This window comes from Dermochelys coriacea, chromosome 12, assembly GCF_009764565.3.
Source record: "Dermochelys coriacea isolate rDerCor1 chromosome 12, rDerCor1.pri.v4, whole genome shotgun sequence".
NCBI classification, from domain to species: Eukaryota; Metazoa; Chordata; order Testudines; family Dermochelyidae; genus Dermochelys; species Dermochelys coriacea.
In genome coordinates, this window is record NC_050079.1 from 1,167,176 (window position 1) to 1,182,311 (window position 15,136).

General features: G+C 47.3%; 1 protein-coding gene across 1 annotated transcript in view; it reads right to left on the reverse strand.

The window, feature by feature from the left end:
• ZNRF1 (zinc and ring finger 1) overlaps nucleotides 1-15,136 on the reverse strand; it is a 125,264-nt gene that overhangs the window by 38,070 nt on the left and 72,058 nt on the right. The gene's annotated exons all lie outside the window — the stretch shown is intronic.

Consider the following 15,136-nt stretch of genomic DNA (forward strand, 5'->3'; position numbering starts at 1 on the left):
AACACGCCTGCCAGCCACGGGAAATGCAAATGCATTCTGTGCACATTATGTGCCACTGCTAACGCGGGCAGGACAGAGGCAGAGACCCCACACCAGGGTCCCATGCCACCTAGAGTATGACCACCCACAGAACACTGCTATCAGCCAGTTCACCTCCCTAGTGAGCACTGCCCACAGCTGTCTCCAGCCTAGGTTTAGAGTAATGGAGCTCCCACCTTTCCCAGTAAGGCTCAGTCAGAAAGAGCCCCTGCCAGAAGCTCAGATTCCCCCCTCTGAATTTCACCCCACTCCTGCTAGCCACACTGCTAGTTCCCCTCCCTTTTGGAGCATTTGTATTGCTGTTGCTAGCACATGGAGCACGTCTGTGCTGGACACGTAGAGGACCCACAATGAGGAGCTACCCCAGCTCACGTAATGAACGAGTGCAGAGCCACAGGGAGGAGGAGGAGGGGGGGTGGTGGAAACCAGCAGCACAACATGGCTGTTCAGGTTGGCCACAGCTGGCGCTCTTGCCCTTTTTCAGCCTGTCATAAAAAAATAAAGGGAAGGGTAACCACCTTTCTGTATACAGTCTAGAAAATCCCTCCTGGCCACAGGCAAAACCCTTTCACCTGTAAAGGGTTAAGAAACTAAGGTAACCTCACTGGCACCTGACCAAAATGACCAATGAGGAGACAAGATACTTTCAAATATGGGGGAGAGGGGGACAAAGAGTCTGTCTGATGCTTTTGCTGGGAACAGATCCGGAACGCAGTCTTAGAACTTCTGTCAGTAAGTAATCTAGCTAGAAATGCATAGATTTCCTTTTGTTTAATGGCTGGTAAAATGAGCTGTGCTGAATGGAATGTATATTCCTGCTTTTGTGTCTTTTTGTAACTTAAGGTTTTGCAGAGAGAGATTCTCTATGTTTTGAATCTAATTACCCTGTAAGATAGTTGCCATCCTGATTTTACAGAGGTCATTCTTTTACCTTTTCTTTAATTAAAATCCTTCTTTTAAGAACCTGATGGCTTTTTTATTGTTCTTAAGATCCAAGGATTTGGGTCTGTGTTCACCTGTACAAATTGCTGAGGATTTTGATCAAGCCTTCCCCAGGAAAGGGGGTATAGGGCTTGGGGGGGATATTTTGGGGGAAGACGTCTCCAAGTGGGCTCTTTCCCCATTCTTTGTTTAACACACTTGGTGGTGGCAGCATACGGTTCAAAAGGACAAGGCAAAATTTGTACCTTGGGGAAGTTTTTAACCTAAAGCTGGTAAGAATAAGCTTAGGGGGTCTTTCAGGCAGGTCCCCACATCTGTACCCTAGAGTTCAGAGTGGGGAAGGAACCTTGACACAGCCCAACGGACAGCTAAGCTGGGTTACAAGGGGACTCGAAGAGTGGTGGGGGCTTTCAGGGTGCAGGGGGGGGGGGGAACGGGACAATTGGGGTATCAAGGCTAGTGCTGGGGAAGGCAATGCAAAGAGACAGAAAGTGAGCTCTGTGTTTGCATGTCTGCCAGCTGGGGTATGGCCCCTGCATGGTCTAGGTCACCTCTGTCTCAGGGAACATGCAGGAGGCCTGGACTATGCGAGAAAGTGGCACTGACTGAATAAACCAAGTCAGTAACAGCTGTGCAATGTGCTGTGGGGATGTGGTTCTGTGTCAGAGGCCAAAGGAAGAAGGCTGCACCGATTTCCAGTTGGTTTCTAATCCATTCTTATGTAGATGGGGCCCAATTCACTCAGTCTCTCCTCCTCCGCCAATCCCTCCACCCCCATCAGCCCTGCTGCTCTCCAGTCTGTTAACCTGCCCCAGCATTCCAGGGGCAGTTCCCCCAGAGCTCTCTGGTCCATGGCACCATTAGGGTTGCCCTGGAGTCTCTAGGAATTAGAGAGTGTCATGTGATGGAACCTCCAGGAATAGATCCCACAAAACTGGCACCCCTAGATGTGACACCTCTGTGCACTGCACCCAAAGGTGTTTGCTGCCACATCCTGTTGCAGATGCATCTCTACTCACACCCTCAACTCTCTGCTTGCAGTTGCGGCCCTGGCCCGGCATGGAGACACTGCCAGCTTCTCCTGGAGCAGAAACCTAACCTGCTGGACCTTTGGGCTTCTTTCCTAGGCTAGTGGGGTGTCAGCCCTCCTCCCACTGTGCCTCATACACGAGATTCCTTAATTCCTCAAACACGCTTCTTGGGATCCAATACCTCACATCCCAAGAGTCCTTCCGTAAACACAGAACTCAGGTGCTTGGGACTTGCTGGTGATCCCTAACTCTCACATAGCCACAGTCTATTTCTTTCTGGGGGTAAGGAGCATGTTGAGAACCAAGGCTCCTTGCTTTGGATCATAAAGCTGCCTCCTCTCCTTCAGTTAGGAACCTCCCTGGATTATGCCAGTTTGGATGCACGCTGTCCAAAGCTCATTCCCCAACAAGCAGAGAATGCAACATGGCCTCAAGTATCTCCTGGCTTTCCTGGCCAGGGATCAGGAACACATCTTGACTTTGGATTCCTGGCTATGGACCCAAAGGAAGGGAACTAAGGCGTAAAATGTTTACCTGGAGAGTAATTAGCCACAGGAACAATTTACCAAGGGTTGGGGTGGATTCACCATCAGTGGCGATCTTTAAAAATCAAGACTGGCTGTGTTTCTGGAAGATCTGCTCTAAGAATTACGATGGGGCAGGTCTCTAGCCTGTGCTGTGCAGGAGGTCAGACTGCATGATCACCATGGGCCCTTCTGGATCTATGAATTTCACCATTGCCCTCTTTTGTGACAAACTGTAGCACACTCCCAGGGGCCATGCTTCTGCCATACCATTCACTCTCCCCTCCCCTCCCATCCCCCACCTTCCTGGTCTCTTCCCCCAGGCTGAAGCCATCTCTACAGGAATGTCTCTCCCACTAAGTGGCATCAACCATTGTTTAACAACAACTCCAGCGTTCCCATACCCCTCCTGTTTGAGTTCACACAGATTAGCCTAGTGCCACAGCAGTTGCTTCTTCTGGAAGCTCCGGCTGGGTTACTCCCCAAGCGTTAAGCAGATCCCCTCCCCCCGCATTCCAGCCTGGCATATAGCACATAAGCTAGATGCAGCTCTGAACACAGGGGGTTGGTAACTAATGCTGCTTAAGAGGAGACTGAACCTTAACAGGAGTCCCCCAGGAAAGCTCTTCTAAAGGGGTGGCTTTAGCTTGGACGACGGGTTCAGCTACAACCACAGGAATCATGAAACCATGGGTGCAAAATGAGGCACACTGCTCCCGCTGGGTGTTGGAGCAAACCCACCTCACCCTCACCCTACTGCAGAGGCTTCTGTCCCTGCCCCCAGCTCTCCATGGCAGCTGTTGCAACCTGGTACAGAGCCATAAAGACCCTCATTCAAATTTAGCCTATATGGCCCTCTGTCATAGAGGGGCAGTAGGGCCATTTGGTGCACCAGGCTGCAATGCCAAGAGCGGGGAACCAGGCTCAGCCCCACAGAACAGGAGCACTTACCTGTGGGGCGAGTTGGGGGCAGGCTTGTTCTCCACCCCCCAGATCTCCCCTCCACACCAGACCAGGATTAGGATGCAGTGCTCTGCTGCAAGTGGTCCATGCCCCCTCAACAGTTTAGTCTCATGCACCCACTGAATGAGGACACATTCACCCCTATTCTCATACTCCATGGATGCAGGCCCCCTCCTCTTCCCCAGACAAGTAGCCCATGGGCTGGTCTCCGGGCTTTGCTTACACTTGGTACAACACAGCTCTGAAGAGATCACCTGCATCCACCCCAGTGCAGCTCCCTTCCTAGGTCCCTAACACGATTCTTCAGTGTGCCATGTCCTCCTCCGGGGGCATCACTCCTCCTCACGTGGACTGTAACTAGCTCGGACAGACTTCTGGGGTCTTTAGTAGATGCTTTATCCTGCCACCTGGCCCAGGCTACTCTAAGGAGACATCCAGCAGGATTACTGCACTGCCTTCCCTGCTGGTGGCTTCCTCTAAGAGCTCAGCTCCTGGTTTGGCTGCTCTTCTCCTGTGGGAGGAAAGGGCTTTCCTACGGTGCTCGCTGCTGGCTGAGCTTGGCTCCCGCTGGACTTACTGAGTTCCTGGGGGGCCTAAGGGGAGGAGCCACTAAGCCCAGGGCTCAAAAGAGGTCAGGGGACTACTAATGAAAAGCAGGAATAGGAGTGAGGTCATAGGGTCAAAAGCATGGAGCCAGAGGGGGACACCAAGCAGAGACCCCTGGAGAATGCCCATGCTCCTCCGTGTCTAGGACCCAGTGGATACAGCCCAGAGGAACTCTGCACGGATGCATGAGAAAAGGGAGGAGCGGAAATAGGCCCCACAGTCACGGAGCACCTCCCTGCCCAGCATCTCCTGGAATGGTGAATAGCCACTTTGGCTAGTGGCAGGAGGAGGTTGACGAGTCCTCGCAACTTGGTGGGGCCACAGATGGGGTGTGCATAAATCAGGAGGTCCGAGGAAAAGTACAGCCAGAACCCAAGGTTCCCACTGCAGTTGATAGGAAAACACTTGCAACGTCAATGGGAGCAGAGGTGGGTCAACACCGAGTGTTGCTGAACATCCTGCTGTGTCTCCTGGAGGGCAGTACTCCTCTTGCTGGGACCTAGGGGAAACTGCTCAACCATTTGCTGTTTCCCAGGGCTGGTTCCCCCTCACAATTCATTCTTCCATTTTCCTTCCTATTTGCAGTTTCAAATTGCAGCATCTTTCAAATTGCAAGAGTGAAAGCAGGAAGGGCAAATCACACTTGGAGTTGCAGGGATGTTAAGAGTAACAAGAAGGGAATGTTGGTATATTAGCAACAAGAAGAAAGTCAAGGGAAGTGTGGGTCCCTTACTGAATGAGGGAGGCAACCTAGTGACAGAGGATGTGGAAAAAGCTAATATACTCGGTGCTTTTTTTGCTTCTGTCTTCACGAACAAGGTCAGTTCCCAGACTACTGAACTGGGCAGCACACCATGGGGAGGAGGTGACCAGCCCTCTGTGAAGAAAGAAGTGGTTCGGGACTATTTAGAAAAGCTGGACGAGCACAAGTCCATGGGGCCGGATGCACTGCATCCGAGAGTGCTAAAGGAGTTGGCGGATGTGATTGCAGAGCCATTGGCCATTGTCTCTGAAAACTCATGGTGATCGGGGGAGGTCCCAGAAGACTGGAAAAAGGCTAATGTAGGACCCATCTTCAAAAAAAAAAAAAAAAAAAAAAAGGAAGGAGGAGGATCCAGGGAATGACATGCCAGTCAGCCTAACCTCAATCCCTAGGAAAATCATGGAGCAGGTCCTCAAGGAATCAATTCTGAAGCACTTAGAGGAGAGGAAAGTGATCAGGAACAGTCACCATGGATTCACCAAGGGCAAGTCATGCCTGATTAATCCAATTGCCTTCTATGATGAAATAACTGGCTCTGTGGATGAGGGGAAAGCAGTGGACGTGTTATTCCTTGACTTTAGCAAAGCTTTTGATACGGTCTCCTACAGTATTCTTGCCAGCAAGTTAAAGTATGGGCTGGATGAATGGACTATAAAGGTGGACAGAAAGCTGGCTAGATTGTCAGGCTCAATGGGAAGTGATCAACGGCTCAATGTCTAGTTGGCAGCTGGTATCAAGCGGAGTGCCTCAAGGGTCGGTCCTGGGGCCGGTTTTGTTCGATATCTTCATTAATGATCTGGAGGATGGCGTGGATTGCAACCTCAGCAAGTTTGCAGATGACACTAAACTGGGAGGAGAGGAGATATGGAGGGACCTAGACAAATTAGAGGATTGGGCCAAAAGAAATCTGATGAAGTTCAATAAAGACAAGTGCAGAGTCCTGCACTTAGGAAGGAAGAATCCCATGCACCACTACAGACTAGGGACCGAATGGCTAGGCAGCAGTTCTGCAGAAAAGGACCTAGGGGTTACCATGGATGAGAAACCGGGTATGAGTCAAGAGTGTGCCATTGTTGCCAAGAAGGCTAACGGCATTTTGGGCTGTATAAGTAGGGTCATTGCCAGCAGATCAAGGGACGTGATCGTTCCCCTCTATTAGACATTGGTGAGGCCTCATCTATAGTGTCCAGTTTTGGGCCCCACACTACAAGAAGGATGTGGAAAAATTGGAAAGCGTCCAGCGGAGGGCAACAAAAATGATTAGGGGTCGGAATGCATGATTTATGTGGAGAGGCTGAGGGAACTGGGATTGTTTAGCCTGCAGAAGAGAAGAATGAGGGGGAATTTGATAGCTGCTTTCAACCACCTGAAAAGGGATTCCAAAGAGGATGGATCTAGACTGTATTCAGTAGTACCAGGTGACAGAACAAGGAGTAATGGTCTCAAGTTGCAGTGGGGGAGGTTTAGGTTGGATATTAGGAAAAAAACTTTTTACTAGAAGGGTGGTGAAGCACTGGAATTTATCGTTTGCCATTGGTAATAGGAATGTTCGCACATCCCCCACTGGCCATACCTTGGATCCTTTCCTAACAATTCCTGACAGCAGTTATTTCTCCCTTCAGAATGTCATCTTGCTGGTAGGAATCAGTGAATGCCAAGGCATCTGCTACTGCCAGAATTCCCCTTTGGCAGCCTTCTGTTCGCACCAAGGCTCACTTTCAGGATGGCTTCATTAGCAGCTCTCCAACCTGTTCCAGATTTAATCAGGCCTCTTTTTCTTCACGGTCATAAAAATAAAGGGAAGGGTAACCACCTTTCTGTATACAGTGCTAGAAAATCCCTCCTGGCCAGAGGAAAAACTAAGAAGCTAAAATAACCTCACTGGCACCTGACCCAAAATGACGAATGAGGAGACAAGATAATTTCAAATCTTCGGGGGGGGGGGAGGGGTGAAGAGCTCTTTTTGTTGTTGTTCTCTCTTGGGACTGAGAGAGGCCAGACAGAAATCCATCTTCTCCAACCCATCCTAATCCAAGTCTCCAATATTGCAACCAGTAGAGGTAAGCCAGGCAAGGCGGATTAATTTCTTTCATTTTATGTGAATTTTCCTTGTGTTAAGAGAGGTTTATTTCTGTTTTCTGTAACTTTAAGGTTTGCCCAGAGGGGGATCCCCTGTGTTTTGAATCTGAATATCCGGTAAAGTATTTTCCATCCTGATTTTACAGAGTGATTCTTTTACCTTTTCTTTAATTAAAATTCTTTTTAAGAACGTGATGATTTTTCATTGTTCTTAAGATCCAAGGGTTTGGGTCTGTGTTCACCTGTACAAATTGCTGAGGATTATTATCAAGCCTTCCCCAGGAAAGGGGGTGTAGGGCTTGGGGAGATATTTTGGGGGAAGATGTCTCCAAGTGGGCTCTTTCTCGGTTCTTTGTTTAAAACGCTTGGTGGTGGCAGCACACTGTTCAAGGACAAGGCAAAGTTTGTACATTGAGGAAGTTTTTAACCTAAGCTGGTAAGAATAAGCTTGGGGGTCTTTCATGCGGGGCCCCACATCTGTGCCCTAGAGTTCAGAGTGGGGAAGGAACCCTGACATTGACTATGCTGCACTTCGTGCTCTCAGCGGCTAGCCGCCTGGGATCCTAAGTCTCTTTTTTGCTGGCATTCCTGTTCCTATCTTACTCGGTGGAGGGGGAGCTGCTTCCCACCAAGACATGGTTTGTACCCGGATACACTCTGGGTTTGCCCAGTGGTTTCACAAACCTCAGCAGACACCTCGGTGGTTTTATCCCGTGTGTACATGGAGGTAATTTCAGAGAGAAAGAGAGGGAGAGAGAGAGTGACTTGCCCAAAGTCAACCAGTCTACCACAGGATAGGGGTCCTGGGTTCTAACTGCCACCTAAATCTGCCTCAATTCAGAACTGGAATTATATGGCGGCCACATAGAGACACGCTTCTAACATGTCCCCCAGACACACAGTGCGACGTAGGCGTGTGTGTCCTTTTAGGAATCTCAGAGAGCACTGGGAGGATTCATAGATACTAAGGTCAGAAGGGACCATTCTGATCTAGTCCGACCTCCTGCACAGCGCAGGCCACAGAATCTCACCCATCCACTCCTACGAAAAACCTCACCTACGGCTGAGCTATTGAAGTCCTCAAATCGTGGTTTAAAGACTTCAAGGAGCAGAGAAGCCTCCCTCAAGTGACCCATGCCCCATGCTACAGAGGAAGGTGAAAAACCTCCAGGGCCTCTCCAATCTGCCCTGGAGGAAAATTCCTTCCTGACCCCAAATATGGCGATCAGCTAAACCCTGAGCATATGGGCAAGATTCACCAGCCAGATACTACAGAAAATTCTTTCCTGGGTAACTCAGATCCCATCCACCTAATATCCCATCTCAGGGGATTAGTCCTACTTACCCTGAATATTTAAAGATCAATTACTTACCAAAATCACATTATCCCATCATAGCATCTCCTCCATAAACTTATCGAGTAGAATCTTAAAACCAGATAGATCTTTTGCCCCCACTGCTTCCCTTGGAAGGCTATTCCAAAACTTCACTCCTCTGATGGTTAAAAACCTTCGTCTGATTTCAAGTCTAAACTTCCTGCTGGCCAGTTTATACCCATTTGTTCTTGTGTCCACACTGGTGCTGAGCTGAAAAAATTCCTCTCCCTCTCCTGTATTTATCCCTCTGATATCTTTAGAGAGAGCAATCATATCTCCCCTCAACCTTCTTTTAGTTAGGCTAAACAAGCCAAGCTCCTTAAGTCTCCTTTCATAAGACAAGTTTTCCATTCCTTGGATCATCCTAGTAGCCCTTCTCTGTACCTGCTCTAGTTTGAATTCATCCTTTTTAAACATGGGAGACCAGAACTGCACACAGTATTCTAGGTGAAGTCTCACCAGTGCCTTGTATAATGGTACTAAAACCTCCTTATCCCTACTGGAAATACCTCTCCTGATGCATCCCAAAACCGGATTAGCTTTTTTCACAGCCATATCACATTGGCAGCTCATAGTCATCCTATGATCAACCAATACTCCAAGGTCCTTCTCCTCTTCCGTTACTTCTAATTGATGCATCCCCAGCTTATAACTAAAATTCTTGTTATTAATCCCTAAATGCATAACCTTACACTTCTCACTATTAAATTTCATCCTATTACTATTACACCAGTTTACAAGGTCATCCAGATCCTCCTGTATAATATCCCGATCCTTCTCTGAATTGGCAATACCTCCCAGCTTAGTATCATCTGCAAACTTTATTAGCACTCTCCCACTTTTTGTGCCAAGGTCAGTAATAAAACTATTAAATAAGATTGGTCCCAAAGCCGATCCCTGAGGAACTCCACTGGTAACCTCCCTCCAGCCTGACAGTTCGCCTTTCAGTAGGACTCGTTGCAGTTTCCCCTTTAACCAATTCCTTATCCACCTTTTGATGTTCATATTGATGCCCATCTTCTCCAATTTAACTAATAATTCCCCATGTGGCACGGTATCAAATGCCTTCCTGAAATCTAGGTAAATTAGATCCACTGCATTTCCTTTATCTAAAAAGTCTGTTACTTTTTCAAAAAAGGAGATTAGGTTGGTTTGGCACGATCTACCTTTTGTAAAACCATGTTCTATTTTGTCCCATTTACCATTGACTTCAATGTCCTTAACTAATTTCTCCTTCAAAATTTTTTCCAGGACCTTGCATACTACAGATGTCAAACTAACTGGCCTGTAGTTACCTGGATCACTTTTTTTTCCCCCCCTTTCTTAAAAATAGGAACTATGTTAGCAATTCTCCAATCATTCAGTACTACTCCTGAGTTTACAGATTCATTAAAAATTCTTGCTAATGGGCTTGCAATTTCAGGTGCCAATTCCTTTAATATTCTTGGATGAAGATTATCTGGGCCCCCCCCATTTAGTCCCATTAAGCTGTTTCAGTTTCGCTTCTACCTCAGATATGGTAATATCTACCTCAATATCCTCATTCCCATTTGTCATGCTACCATTATCCCCAAGATCCTCTTTAGCCTTATTAAAGACTGAGGCAAAGTATTTGTTTAGCTATTGGGCCATGCCTAGATTATCTTTAACCTCCACTCCATCCTCAGTATTAAGCGGCCCCACTTCTTCTTTCTTAGTTTTCTTTTTATATGGCTATAGAACCTTTTACTATTGGTTTTAATTCCCTTTCAAAGGTCCAACTCGACTCGACTTTTAGCCTGTCTCACTTTATCCCTACATGTTCTGACCTCAATAACGTAGCTTTCCTTGCTGATCCCTCCCATCTTCCACTCCCTGTATGCTTTCTGCTTCTTCTTAATCACCTCTCTAAGATGTTGCTCATCCAGCTGGGTCTACAACTCCTTCCTATGAATTTTTCCCCCTTTCTTGGGATTCAGGCTTCCAATAGCTTCTGCAGCTTTGATTTAAAGTAATCCCAGGCCTCCTCTACCTTTAGATCCATAAGTTCTTCAGTCCAATCCACTTCCCTAACTAATTTCCTTAATTTTTGAAAGTCAGCCCTTTTGAAATCAAAAACCCTAGTTGCAGATTTATTTTTGTTAATCCTTCCATTTAGTTTGAACTGAATTAGCTCATGATCACTTGAGCCAAGATTATCCCCTACAACCATTTCTTCTATGAGGTCCTTACCACTCACCAAAATTAAATCTAAAATGGCATCCCCTCTAGTCGGTTCAGCAACTACTTGATGAAGGAATCCATCAGCTATCGCATCTAGGAAAATCTGAGCCCTATTATTATTATCATCATTATTACTAGCACTGGTCCTCCAGTCTATATCTGGGAAGTGAAAGTCTCCCATGATCACGCAGTTTCCATTAGTATTTACTTTATTAAAAACATTAAAAAGGGCTCTATCCATATCCAGATTAGATCCCGGAGGTCTATAGCACACCCCAAGCACTATCGTAGCAGAGGCTTTACTAGTTTTCTTCCCCAATGTAATTTTTGCCCAGACGGACTCTGTCTTATCCATTGCATCGCTTCTTATTTCTTTACATTCTACCTCATCATTGATATACAATGCTATTCCACCACCTTTACCTTTGTTTCTGTCTTTCCTAAACAGCACATACCCTTCAATACCTGTAGTCCAGTCATGACTACTATTCCACCATGTTTCTGTTATCCCTATATCATCTGGTTTCACTTCCTGCACCAGTAGCTCTAGTTCCTCCATTTTGTTACCTCGCATTGGTGTACAAAGATCGTAATTTTTGCTGTTTGGCCTCGCTCATATTTTGTACCCTATTAGGCACAGTCATTCTACAGCCAGTACAACCTATTAGACTAGTATCCACACCGCCCTCGCTCCTTATATACCTTCTCCTACCTACCTACTTAGGAGGAGTAGCCTAAGATGAAAAAGTCAACCAAAGACCCAGGTGGCAGGCAAAGGGGGCCAACAGGCAAGTGAACTCTGCTCAAAATGATCCAGCCCTGCAAAGGACACCTCCTAGCTCTCACAGTGCCCGTCTCTGATAACACCCGATATAACAGAGCTCTCAGCCTGCTTGATCGGGTTGTGATTGCTTGAGCCCTGAACAATCCCCATGGGTCTGCGAAGGAGTGTGTGTGTGGGGGGGGGGGGGGGGGGGAAGCAACAACACAATTCTAGAGACAGCCTGTCTGTTTACAAACACCGCAGCACAAGGTCACAGCCAGCCATGGCCCAGGCTTTGAATACTGTGCTAGCTGGCCTGTTAACCCCAGAGCTCCCAGCAATGGGACTGGTCCCAGCAGAAACAGAGAAAGAGAGCAGGCAGTGAACAAGGTCTGCACTGAGAGCTAACTCTGGCAAATGGAAACAGTAAGTCTCTGTGAGAAGGGCAGGAGAGGGATATCATGACCCCACTTGGACGGGAAAGCCCGTCCACTACCAGCCCCTAGGGACAGTCTCTCTTTCAGTGGTAGTGGCTCTGCAGCTAGCCTGAGATGCTGATGAGGGTCCTGTTGCTGGGTAGGCCCCAGCATAGCACAAATTCGAAGGCTGTGGGACTGGCTGGGTCAAGGAGTTGATACGATGCTGCACAAAAAGAAAAGGAGCACTTGTGGCACCTTAGAGACTAACAAATTTATTAGAGCATAAGCTTTCGTGAGCTACAGCTCACTTCATCGGATGCATTTGGTGGAAAAAACAGAGGAGAGATTTATATACACACACAGAGAACATGAAACAATGGGTTTATCATACACACTGTAAGGAGAGTGATCACTTAAGATAAGCCATCACCAGCAGCAGGGTGGGGAAAGGAGGAAAACCTTTCATGGTGACAAGCAAGGTAGGCTATTTCCAGCAGTTAACAAGAATATCTGAGGAACAATGGGGGGGTGAGGTGGCGGGAGGCGGAGAAATAACATGGGGAAATAGTTTTACTTTGTGTAATGACTCATCCATTCCCAGTCTCTATTCAAGCCTAAATTAATTGTATCCAGTTTGCAAATTAATTCCAATTCAGCAGTCTCTCGTTGGAGTCTGTTTTTGAAGTTTTTTTGTTGAAGGATAGCCACTTTTAGGTCTGTAATCGAGTGACCAGAGAGATTGAAGTGTTCTCCAACTGGTTTTTGAATGTTATAATTCTTGACGTCTGATTTGTGTCCATTTATTCTTTTACGTAGAGACTGTCCAGTTTGACCAATGTACATGGCAGAGGGGCATTGCTGGCACATGATGGCATATATCACATTGGTAGATGCGCAGGTGAACGAGCCTCTGATAGTGTGGCTGATGTGATTAGGCCCTATGATGGTGTCCCCTGAATAGATATGTGGACAGAGTGGGCAACGGGCTTTGTTGCAAGGATAGGTTCCTGGGTTAGTGGTTCTTTTGTGTGGTGTGTGGTTGCTGCTGAGTATTTGCTTCAGATTGGGGGGCTGTCTGTAAGCAAGGACTGGCCTGTCTCCCAAGACCTGTGAGAGTGATGGGTCGTCCTTCAGGATAGGTTGTAGATCCTTGATGATGCGTTGGAGAGGTTTTAGTTGGGGGCTGAAGGTGATGGCTAGTGGCGTTCTGTTTTCTTTGTTGGGTCTGTCCTGTAGTAGGCGACTTCTGGGTACTCTTCTGACTCTGTCAATCTGTTTCTTCACTTCAGCAGGTGGGTAAAAACACCATCCTGGCCCCTATGGATGTAGAAGCCCTCTACACCAACATTCCACACAAAGATGGACTACAAGCCGTCAGGAACAGTATCCCCGATAATGTCACGGCTAACCTGGTGGTTGAACTTTGTGACTTTGTCCTCACCCATAACTATTTCACATTTGGGGACAATGTATACCTTCGAATCAGGGGCACTGCGATGGGTACCCACATGGCCCCACAGTATGCCAACATTTTTATGGCTGACTTAAAACAACGTTTCCTCAGCTCTCTTCTCCTAATGCCCCTACTCTACTTGCGCTACATTGACAACATCTTCATCATCTGGACCCGTGGAAAAGAAGCCCTTGAGGAATTCCACCAGGATTTCAACAATTTCCATCCCACCATCAGCCTCAGCCTGGACCAGTCCACACAAGAGATCCACTTCCTGGACACTATGGTGCTAATAAGCGATGGTCACAAACACCACCCTATATCGGAAACCTACTGACTGCTATTCCTACCTACATGCCTCTAGCTTTCATCCAGATCATACCACACGATCCATTGTCTACAACCAAGCTCTACGATATAACTGCATTTGCTCCAACCCCTCAGACAGAGACAAACACCTACAAGATCTCTATCATGCATTCCTAGAACTACAATACCCACCTGCTGAAGTGAAGAAACAGATTGACAGAGCCAGAAGAGTACCCAGAAGTCACCTACTACAGGACAGGCCCAACAAAGAAAATAACAGAACGCCACTAGCCATCACCTTCAGCCCCCAACTAAAACCTCTCCAACGCATCATCAAGGATCTACAACCTATCCTGAAGGACGACCCATCACTCTCACAGATCTTGGGAGACAGACCAGTCCTTGCTTACAGACAGCCCCCCAATCTGAAGCAAATACTCACCAGCAACCACACACACCACACAACAGAACCACTAACCCAGGAACCTATCCTTGCAACGAAGCCCGTTGCCAACTCTGTCCACATATCTATTCAGGGGACACCATCATAGGATAGGCCTAATCACATCAGCCACACTATCAGAGGCTCGTTCACCTGCGCATCTACCAATGTGATATACGCCATCATGTGCCAGCAATGCCCCTCTGCCATATACATTGGTCAAACTGGACAGTCTCTATGTAAAAGAATGAATGGACACAAATCAGACGTCAAGAATTATAACGTTCAAAAACCAGTTGGAGAATACTTCAATCTCTCTGGTCACTCGATCACAGACCTAAGAGTGGCTATCCTTCAACAAAAAAAGCTTCAAAAACAGACTCCAACGAGAGACTGCTGAATTGGAATTAATTTGCAAACTGGATACAATTAACTTAGGCTTGAATAGAGACTGGGAATGGATGAGTCATTACACAAAGTAAAACTATTTCCCCATGGTATTTCTCCCCCTCACCCCACCCCCCACTGTTCCTCAGATATTCTTGTTAACTGCTGGAAATAGCGTACCTTGCTTGTCACCATGAAAGGTTTTCCTCCTTCTCCCCCCCCTCCCCCCCCGCTGCTGGTGATGGATTATCTTAAGTGATTCCTCTCCTTACAGTGTGTATGATAAACCCATTGTTTCATGTTCTCTGTGTGTGTATATATCAATCTCCCCTCTGTATTTTCCACCAAATGCATCTGATGAAATGAGCTGTAGCTCACGAAAGCTTATGCTCAAATAAATGTGTTAGTCTCTAAGGTGCCACAAGTACTCCTTTTCTTTTTGCGAATACAGACTAACACGGCTGCTACTCTGATGCTGTACAGTCTTCAACATCTAGGCTGCCCTGCCAGTCCACCCTAGGTCAGCAGCGATGGAGGAGTTTTTGGAGGGTTGTTCAGGGCCTGTGGGGTTCAGGGCCAGTTCCTAGCACAACAGGAGTCCAAAGGCCACTTTTGCTTCGGGGGTGGGGGACTCAGCAGGAGGTATGGGGACAGTAACTCCCTCCTCCATCAACCAGTCGGTCCCATCAGCCCAAGGCTGTAGCCTTGTCAAACAGCCCAGCACTAGAGAGTCTACCAAACCCCACACCAAGTGAAATCAGAGGCTTCCAGCCACTTGCAAGGCTTTGCAAGTTCCTAACACCTGTTGTTCAGAATAAGCACGCCTATGTGTCATGCT